Source organism: Chaetodon trifascialis, chromosome 1, assembly GCF_039877785.1.
Source record: "Chaetodon trifascialis isolate fChaTrf1 chromosome 1, fChaTrf1.hap1, whole genome shotgun sequence".
NCBI classification, from domain to species: Eukaryota; Metazoa; Chordata; class Actinopteri; order Chaetodontiformes; family Chaetodontidae; genus Chaetodon; species Chaetodon trifascialis.
Genome location: NC_092056.1, coordinates 29,271,529 through 29,281,911, shown reverse-complemented (window position 1 = coordinate 29,281,911; position 10,383 = coordinate 29,271,529). Strand labels below are relative to the sequence as shown.

Below are 10,383 nucleotides of genomic sequence, written 5' to 3'. Positions count from 1 at the left end.
CACAACTCTGTTATATTTGTATCAGTTTAATATTAATATATATATTTTTTTTATTTCTGCCACAACAGCTCAAATTGTCTATCCAGCCATCCATCCATCCATCGTCTCTTCATCCGGGGCCGGGTTGCGGGGGCAGCAGTCTGAGCAGGGACGCCCAAACTTCCCTCTCCCCAGACACTTCCTCTAGCTCTTCTGGGGGAGTCCCGAGGTGTTCCCAGGCCAGCTGAGCGATATAGTCACTCCAGCATGTCCTGGGTCTTCCTCGGGGCCTCCTCCCGGTGGGGCATGCCTGGAACACCTCCCTAGGGAGGCGTCCAGGGGGCATCCGATAGAGATGCCCGAGCCACCTTAGCTGACTCCTCTTGATGTTACTGCATTACTGTTGCTGCTGCACCAATCCGCCTTTCAATCTCACACTCCATCCTTCCTTCACTCATGAACAAGATCCCAAGATACTTAAACTCCTCCACTTGAGGCAGGAACTCTACCCTAACCTGGAAAGGGCAAGCCACCTTTTTCTGGTCGAGAAACCATGGCCTCAGACTTGGAGGTGCTGACTCTCATCCCAGCTGCTTCACACACTGCGAACCGCCCCAGTGTATGCTGAAGGTCCTGGCTCAAGCCAACAAGACAACATCATCCGCAAAAAGCAGAGACGAAATCTGCCAGCCCCTGAACCTAACCTCCTTCGGCCCCTGGCTGCGCCTAGAAATTCTGTAAATTCTGTTCATAAAAATAATGAACAGAACCGGTGACAAAGGGCAGCCCGGAACAGGTCCGACTTACTGCCGACAATGCGGACCAAGCTCCTGCTCCGGTTGTACAGGGACTGTACAGCCCTCAGCAGAAGGCCTCCAACCCCATACTCCCGGAGCACCTCCCACAGAATGACGCCAGGGACACGGTCGAATGCCTTCTCAGAGTCCACAAAACACATGTGGACTGGTTGGGCAAACTCCCATGAACCCTGAAGCACCCTGTGGAGGGTATAGAGCTGGTCCAGTGTTCCACGGCCAGGACAAAAACCACATTGTTCCTCCTGAATCCGAGGTTCGACTCTTGGCCGGATTCTCCTCTCCATTACCCTGGAATAGACTTTCTCAGGTAGGCTGAGGAGTGTGATGCCCCGAAGGTTGGAACACACCCTCCGGTTCTCCTTTTTAAAAAGAGGGACCACCACCCTAGTCTGCCAGTCCCGAGGCACTGTCCCCAACTGCCACGTGATGATGCAGAGGCGTGTCAACCAGGACAACCCTACAACATCCAGAGACTTGAGGTACTCAGGGCGGATCTCATCCACCCCCGGTGCTTTGCCACCGAGGAGCTTGCATACTACCTCAGTGACTTCAGCCCAGGTGATGGATGAATCGACCTTCGAGTCCCCAGTCTCTGCTTCCTCTACAGAAGACATGACAGTGGGGTTGAGGAGATCCTCAAAGTATTCCTTCCACCGCCTGACAATATCCCCAGTCGAGGTCAACAGCTGCCCACCTCCACTGTAATCAGTGTTGACAGAGGGCTGCTTCCCCTTCCTGAGGCGCTGAACGGTTTGCCAGAATTTCTTCGAGGCCGACTGGTAGTCCTCCTCCATGGCCTCCCCGAACTCCTCCCAGACCCGAGTTTTTGCTTGTACAACCGGCCGAGCTGCCGCATGCTTGGTCTGCCAGTACCCATCAGCTGCCTCAGGAGTCCCATGAGCCAGCCGGGCCCGATAGGACTTCTTCAGCTTGACGGCATCCCTTACTTCTGGTGTCCACCACCAGGTTCGGGGGTTGCCGCCACGACAGGCACCGGTGACTTTACAGCCACAGCTACAGATGGCATCAGCAATGGAAGTGGAGAACATGGTCCATTCGGACTCAATGTCTCCAACCTCCTTTGGAATCTGGTTAAAGCTCTCCTAGAGGAGGGAGTTGAAGACCTCCCTGACAGCGGGTTCCACCAGACGTTATGTTTGGGTCTGCCAAGTCTGTCGCGCTTCCTCCCCTGCCAGCGGATCAAACTCACCACCAGGTGGTGATCAGTTGACAGCTCAGCCCCTCTCTTTACCTGAGTGTCCAAGACATACCACTGAAGGTCAGATGATACGACTACAAAGTCGATCATTGACCTCCGGCCTAGTGAAAGTGAGAGACCTATCCCTGACCCGAAGGCGCAGGGAAGCAACCCTCTTGCTCAGCAGGGAGAATTCCAACACATGGCAGCTGAGCTGGGGGGTTTTAAGCAAGCCCACACCAGCACACTGCCTCTCAACACGGGCAACTCCAGAGTAGAAGAGAGTCCAGCCTCTCTCAAGGAGTTGGGTTCCAGAGCCCAGACTGTCCATGGAGGTGAGCCCGACTATCTCTAGCCGGTACTGCTCAACCCGCACTAGCTCAGGTTCTTTCCCCCCCAGCGAGGTGACATTCCATGTCCCCATAGCTAGAGTCGTAGTCCAGGGTTTGGGTCGTCGGGGCCCCCGCCCACGACTGCCACCCATAACGCATAGCACCGGCCCCTTCTGATCCTTCCTGTGGGTGGTGGGCCTACGGGAAGGCCGGCCCACATCGCTTCTTTGGGCTGCGCCCAGCTGGGTCCCGTGAGCAAAGACACGGCCACCAGGCACTCGCCTGCAAGCCCCAACCCCAGGCCTGGTTCCGGCCAGGGTGGGGCCCCGGTGACGTCAATCCGGGCAACATACGCTACGTTGATTTCTTCTTTTTCATAGGGGCTTTCGAACTGCTCTTAGTCTGACCCGTCACCTAGAACCTGTTTGCCTTGGGAAACCCTACCAGGTGCATTAAGCCCTGGACAACATAGCCTCTAGGATCATCCGGGTACTCATACTCCTCCACCACGGTAAGGTGTCGGTTCAAGGAGGAGTAGGCTTACAGCACCTGGTATTCCCAGGCAGTCTCCCATCCAAGTACTAACCAGGCCCAACCCTGCTTAGTTTCTGAGATCGGACAAGATCGCGCGTTGTCAGGCTGGTATGGCTGTAAGCTTGAATTAACTACAAACAAGAAAATCGGACAAACAAAAAATAATCTGCAAGTGCATCCCAAGAAATACCATTTAGATTTTTTTGAAAAACAGTAACATGAACAGAACTTGTTGGATTTTGACTGCGTCAAGACTAAAATGGGTAGCACGGTGGGGCAGGTGGCAACACTGTCACCTCACAACTAGAAGGTCCCGGGTTCAGTTCCCGCTGTGGGCGTCAGAGGCATGTCCTCCACCATGCCTTTGATGCCTGCTGCTTGAGGAAAGGGGCCTTTCTGTGTGGAGTTTGCATGTTCTCCCCATGTTCACCTGGGGTATCATCCTTAAAAAACCTCCACTACCACCTAACCAATGGTGACGAGTGAAAACTGGGTCCCCGGGCGCCAGTCGGCTGGCAGCCCACCGCGGAGGAAGGACTTCCTGGACTTCCAGTATGGGATAAATGTGGAGGACAAATTTCACCAATTGCATGGCGTGTGCAGCATGTAATGTGTGTGACAATAAAGGGGATTGTCCCTCTGATTCTTCTTCTTAGAAAAATCCAACATTGTGAGACTGAGATACACATTTCTGTTATAGATTAGCAAGAAAAAAACGTCAACAAAACTGACAATAACTCGTTAACAATCTCTCCAATCATCATAATCTGGCTACATATATACGGGACGTATTCAGAAATAGACCTAGAGCATTTTGAGGCCCACCCATAGGGGTGCCCAGAATACCAAAAACATCTATTTCAAAACCTAGTGGACTGAATTTCACCAGTTTACACGTACATGCCCTGAGGGTAAGAGTTAACCAGTATCTGAAGCGCCAAATTGATTGGTGCAAATGGGCATGGCCTGCCACATATTTGCTCATAAGTCAAACTGCCTTTGCACAATCCAGAGCTCTGCCCCCCTGTGAAATCTCATTTCACTGCCTTGTTTTTTTTCAAATTTTAACTTTCTATGATTGGTCCTTTGAAATGGCAGAAGCAGAGAGCTCATTGTAAACTCTCAGTATACAAACCAATGAATCAGAGGCAGAAACATCTAGACAAACTGAATTAATATGACACACACACACACAATTTGTTAAACTTCCCACTAGCCTTGTACAGAGTCCTATACCACCCATATAGTTCTACATGGCAAGCAGCCCACTTTCACTGCCTGCTGGTGAAATGTATCCATGAGGAACTACTACATACAAGATCTGGCACAAGCTTAGAAACCAAAAGCTAGAGGATGAAGGGGAAAGAGATGTATTAAAAGATTGTAATGACTGATGATATTACCTATTTCTACAAAAAATGACTTTAATAGTGTAATGGTCAAATGGTGGGTAAGGATGACAGAATTATTAAAGAGAAAGAATTGAGTAATATCAGCACATTTATCAATCTGCACATCACAGCTTCACACTCAGTTAATATATATTGTAAATCTTACCGATCCCAAGGTCTTTTTTTATATTCATTTTTATCCGATTAAGTCACAGGCTTTGGAGTGCAAGTTAATTTCGTATCTAAGATTGCAACAGAAAGGAGGAAGGGGTGTAAGGTGAAAAAATGGATTTTTAATCTTTATATATATATATGTATATATATGTATATATATATATATATATATATATATATATATATATATATATATATATATATATATATATATATATATATATATATATATATATATATATATATATATATATATGATGTGGACAATACAATGGGCCTTGCACAAGCACAGATAAATGGGATCTCGCCTGCACCATCTTTTCCCTCTGCTGACATGATAAATACATAATGTGCTTCATGATGAATGCTCTTTATAATATGTGGCTGAGATAAGATTCTCGTATTCATATTTTTTCTATCGTGTTAATGTGTGGAGATAAAGCACTGCATCTGGTGTGCTGTTTGGGGCCAGCAGGCCAGCCCATTGCTCTCAGTTGGTGGGTGAATGGATGAAAGTGTGGAGATGGAGACATCAGGAAGTCTGACTGCAGCTGGTGTGGCCTTTTCTTGGACCACAGACTGCTTTGTCTTCCACTGATTCTGTTTTTTTAAAGCTGCTACTAGAGATACTAGTGATACCACTACCACAATCACAACTGTGATATATATATAATATTTTTGACCATTATCACAATCGGTCCCTAACCATCTGGCTTCAGGTGCCTAACATTAACCAGAATTTAACATTAACTATGGATGTCCCAATCAATTTTTTTTTAAATCCCAATCTGAATCCTTTTATATCTGCCAGAGTCCAATTCAATACTTATGTAAATATCAAATAAATATCTAGCTGACACACTGAAACAGCATCTGTAGACTACTTAATCTGACACACTGTATTTTTTACAAGCTAATAGTGGATGAAACTGGAGAATGTGACTCATGAAATTGATGTGAGGCAATCAGCTCGAGAGAAGATGTATCACTTTGTTTAGTTGGAACTGCAGAAACACTCACAATTATACAGTGGTGTAATAGGGTGGAGGTTCTTTTCTTACAAATGTTCTTTGGCTGAGTACAGACACAGGCTTGTAAAGACAATTTTAAGCAGGCAACTAACAATTTTAATATTGTCCTGTTATCAAGGTACTCTGACCTGCGGCACCAGCTAAGAATGAGAGGCTCACTCGCCGGTGCACCCAAATAATTTTCTCTCTAACTCTTTAATTTTCTGTTGGATATGCAACCAAATGTGTGCACTGTAGAGCCATAGTGGTGAAGGAGACCAACATTAGCAAGCTGAGAGGGAGGAAACGAAAGGATCAGATTTTGATATTCTATTTTAGCTGATACCAACCCATCGAAATATCATTATCATCATATGACATTAACCAGTAATCAGACACCTGAAGTTAAGTCCAATATTAGCTATGCTTTGGTCTTCACCAGCCCTTGAGATATATCTGGCTCCTGAGCTGATAAATGCTTAACTATATGCACCAACTAGCTGCTAAATCTGTGTGCCAGTCATTTGGTACTGGGCAAGTAGCTGTATTGAATACAACTGCCAGCTGTATACTTATTTGATTAAACGTATATTTTGAAATACGCAACACTGGGTAATTCAGGCTTGCTGCTAACAGAAGCTACTGCCACCACTCAAACTTACTTCAAACCATGGCTGCTCTTATGACTATGAATATACAGCTGGTACAACCTTTGCTGTCACAGCAGTAATCCCTACTCATGTTCTACTGCATATAACTGAATTGGTCCATCAGCGATCATTTAATTGTGTAAATGCATAATTTTGTTTCCTATTTTATTACCTGGATGGATTTGCAAGATCACACATGATCATGCGAGCAAAGACTCCATCTTGCTAGGCTGCAAGTTATGCACTTGTGGCCAAACAACATCCTATGAGGAGCTACTGGCAGCTACGGACAGCAGGGCTGTCGCGGGGGGTGCGAGGCCCTGTGCGAACTTGAAATGCAAGGCCGTGCTCTTTGACATGGATGCGCAATTGCGCATGAATAACAGTCACACGGACACAGCAATTCTAGTTCTACTGCATGCATAATCACGCTGCAATACGTTTTTATCAAGTAGAATGATACAGCATAATCATACACATAGTCTCAGCTAAGACTTTTTGCTATTTATTTCAAAGGGGGGAAAATCAACTGTGCAACGAGTGGCTTTACATCAAGTCAGCTCGGTCACTTTATTTTTGGCATCTTGACATTTTAAAGAACTGAGTTAGGATACTTTTCATTCATAATACGTTCATTTTCATTACAACTATACACAACATATTTACTGCACTGTAACTGTAACAGATAAGACGGACACACCATGCATAAATTGCGCAGAAACTGATCATGTCAGTGTCAGGGATCAGACAGACAAACTGGGGACCCACAGAGCAGACCAGAGGCCTGTACCATAAAGCTGGATTACGGTTTAGCGAGATAACTTAACCCTGGCTTTTCGGTACCATAAAGGTGGCTTACTTTCTATCGGGCTACGTTGCCGTGGTAACCTATGCTGAACACTTAACCTGCTCCGGAGCAGGATAAATTCAGGATAAGAGCTCAGCAGGTATAAAAGCCCCACCTACTGACCAATCAGTTCTCTTGGAAAATGGCCTGTCTGTTTTATGAGAACCTGATGGATCTTGGTGCACAGCTTGTGCGAAGAGCACTCAGGCGCGAGAGAATATTTAGAGATCGCTGTAATCCATTCGAATTGTCTGAACAATCACTGTACGAAAGGTACAGGTTTTCGGGAGAGGGGTTACAATACATCTGTCAGCTGCTGGAGCCTTACATCAGTAATGTAATGCACCGCAACCACGCGCTGACAGTCCTGCAGACAGTGTGCATTGCACTGAGGGTTTTTGCCACAGGTAATATATTTCTTAGTGATGTTTGGAATTATTATGATGTCTTAATTATTATTGTTTGCTCCTTTGTTTGTTATTATTGTATGCGGCTCGCGCTGATTTTTCCATGTTTGCGATTGGTCGCATGCAGCAAACTCCGCCCTTTTTATGTGAGCGCGCACAGATCTAGATTGGACAAGCCTGAATTGAATTAGTGAGTTGATAGCCGGCTTTATGGTACCGAAAATCCGGAGGCCGGATGTCTCGTAAAGTGAAGCCCGATAAGTAAGAGGAAGTCCGGCTAGGTTAATCAAGCTTTATGGTACAGGCCTCAGAGACTCACAGGTTAAGAGAGGCGGTTTATTGACAGTCCAAGGTCGGTACACGGAAATCAGTCCAGAGATGCAGCAGTACAAAATTACTAGGCAGATCGGGAGTCACAAAACAAGGCTAGAGTTCAAAACCAGATAAACTGTATATAAAGCAAAGGCACAAAGACACTGGGCAAAAAGGCAACAAGAGACAAAACAGGTCGAGACACAAGGAGATCAAACACGAGGAAATGCCAGAAAGCTACTGACACAAGGACACAGACAATCTGACAAAGACACACTGGGAAGGGCAGGTATATATACACACGAGGGGTGGAACAATTAGACACAGGTGTAGACAATGAACAATCACACACATGGGGAAGTCAAGACACCTAACAAGACACCACAAAACAGGAACTGAAAACCCTTACAACATAAAACAGGAACTGACACAGACTAGGACCTGACAGTCAGAGTTACTTTCCTTGCCTTCTTGGCCGCAAACTCAGCATCCAGTTTGGATGCAATGTCCTTTTCAGCTGATAGCAGGGCAAGCCTGCACAGTCTGTCCTGTGACATGGAGGTGCGCAAAGAGTTTTTAATTAGTTTCAACTAGTGCTGGGCGGTATGACCAAAAATGTATATCACAGTATTTTTCAGAGTTATCACGGTTTCACCGTATATGTATATCGCATGAAGAGCGCTCCCCCCACTCTAGAAACCCCCTCCTCTTTACGTAAGCAACCAGGACCTTCATGATCGATCTCAAACTAACACAGAGTCATAGGAGGAGACATTAGCAGCGTTTTTTTGAGCTGGAATATAACTTTTGACCACAAAACAGGGTAAGACATTCTGTATGATTTAGCAAAGTTTTTTACTGCTACTCTTTGGCTGCTAGCTCGCTGAGTCTCCATCGCACAGTGAGAAGGCAGACATCTTCGTGAACAGCAAACTCTCTGCTTTCATATGATATCAGGCATGTGTGGTTTGCATGAAGTGGCAAAATCAGCAGACGCTCTAGATTGGACATACGCTATTTTCGTCTTTTTTTTACATGCGCATGTAATTTATTTCTGTATGAATTATGTTTCGTTTGGGTGGCAATGCTTGGTAAAGGCTTTTAACTGAGATTCTCCCCATCATTCTGATATGCTACACATTAGGATTGGTGCTTCCTAGCGTGAGCATTGACCGTCTGAACTGGAGCAATTGCTCATGTTGCCGATCTGACGACGACTTTAGCCTGACAAAAAAAAAGCAACAGACACGGCACCTCTTTTTAGCACAAGTTCTTGTGTGTCATCATGTTCTACTAGTTCTGCAGCTTAGATTTCGGAACATTCAATGTCTGTCCCATCCATCTTCACCGTAACGTAACACCAGAGCACTACAGCTTACCCTCACCACGCCCCCACACCATACCTGTTGAGAAGCGCAACATTGAAAACGGTCCCGTCTGAAACTGTCACGCGGCGCAGCGTTCCGGACGTTGTGTAATCACATACACCGGTGTGGCAGTATATTAAAAATTCATATCGTAAGAAAAATATACACTGGTATTCGGTGTGAACCGGTATACCGCCCAGCCCTCGTTTCAACTTTGAAAAGCTTCACTCACCCGATGCCACCGCTATTGAAAAAGTCAAGAGTGCAACCTGAGTGCAATCTCACGGTTAGGGAAAGTTCCTTCAGTCCCTTTGAGGTATCAGAGTGTTTTAAGTGCTGTAGTTGTTCCCTTTGGGATTTTCTCTTGAAGTATCCTCATCTCCGCGGAGAGGTCCGGTGCATCCTGAGATTCTGATGTGTTCAGACGGCTACAGTGAAGCCTAATGACATCACAACAATGAAAAACCTGCTTAATTTTTTGGATTTGTTTTTTATTTATTTGTTTGTTTTCAATGTGACTTTGACAGAGGCAGACAAAGTCATATATAACTAATGTATTTATTAAGGACAAAAAAAAGAAAAAAAAGCATGTTTTTGCTCTTCTTTCTGAAGAGTCCTACTACATCACACCGTTCATTTATCTGATTGGTTGGAGTTAGGCTGTGGTGGATGGTTTATCCAGTCACCCGCAAAGTCTTTTGTAAAAAGTGTTTGCCCTTCCATGAATGACTTCACAGATGTTTCTGGGAAAAAACAAACAAAAACCAAAAACAAACAAAAAAGAAACACATCTGGTGTGCCATGGTATCAATTTTTGGGATAAAAAGAACACATAATGGTCTTCAGAAATCAGCTGAACTGTGTTGCTACCCACTGCTGACATTTATAACTTCTGCTGCTTGCTGCTACTCCTGCATTAACCAGTGCAGTAGCTTATGTTGTTGCTTGCTGTCTCCATTTATTTTTTATCTTTAATCTATGTCCATTACTGACTTGCACTGTGACACAACTCTCTGTTCCAGCAGAAGGATGGAATTTCTTTCTTCTTTTCAAATAAAAAAGGAAGAATAGTAGATGGAGAATGAGATGTATATGGTCAGACAGGGACTTGAATTTCTTCATCTCAGTCTGCTGCTCTGGGTAATGACTGCTACACTGCTCAGGCCTTTTACGGGTCCCAGGTAGAGACAGTGGCAGATGTGTGCAGTAAAAAAATATATCTATATAGCCAACAAGTGCACATGTAGGGATATGCACATTGCAGTTCACAAGCAGTCACTCACCCACACTCTCTCTCAGTCACACTAACACCACACCAGGCTGGCTAGTCGGCACAGATGTGTGCATGTCTCACCTGAGTCCAA

At 45.4% G+C, this 10,383-nt stretch overlaps 1 pseudogene; it reads right to left on the bottom strand.

Moving 5' to 3' along the window:
* Nucleotides 1–2,864: 2,864 nt before the first annotated feature.
* LOC139336578 (5S ribosomal RNA) lies at nt 2,865–2,983 on the bottom strand (annotated as a pseudogene).
* Nucleotides 2,984–10,383: the final 7,400 nt, after the last annotated feature.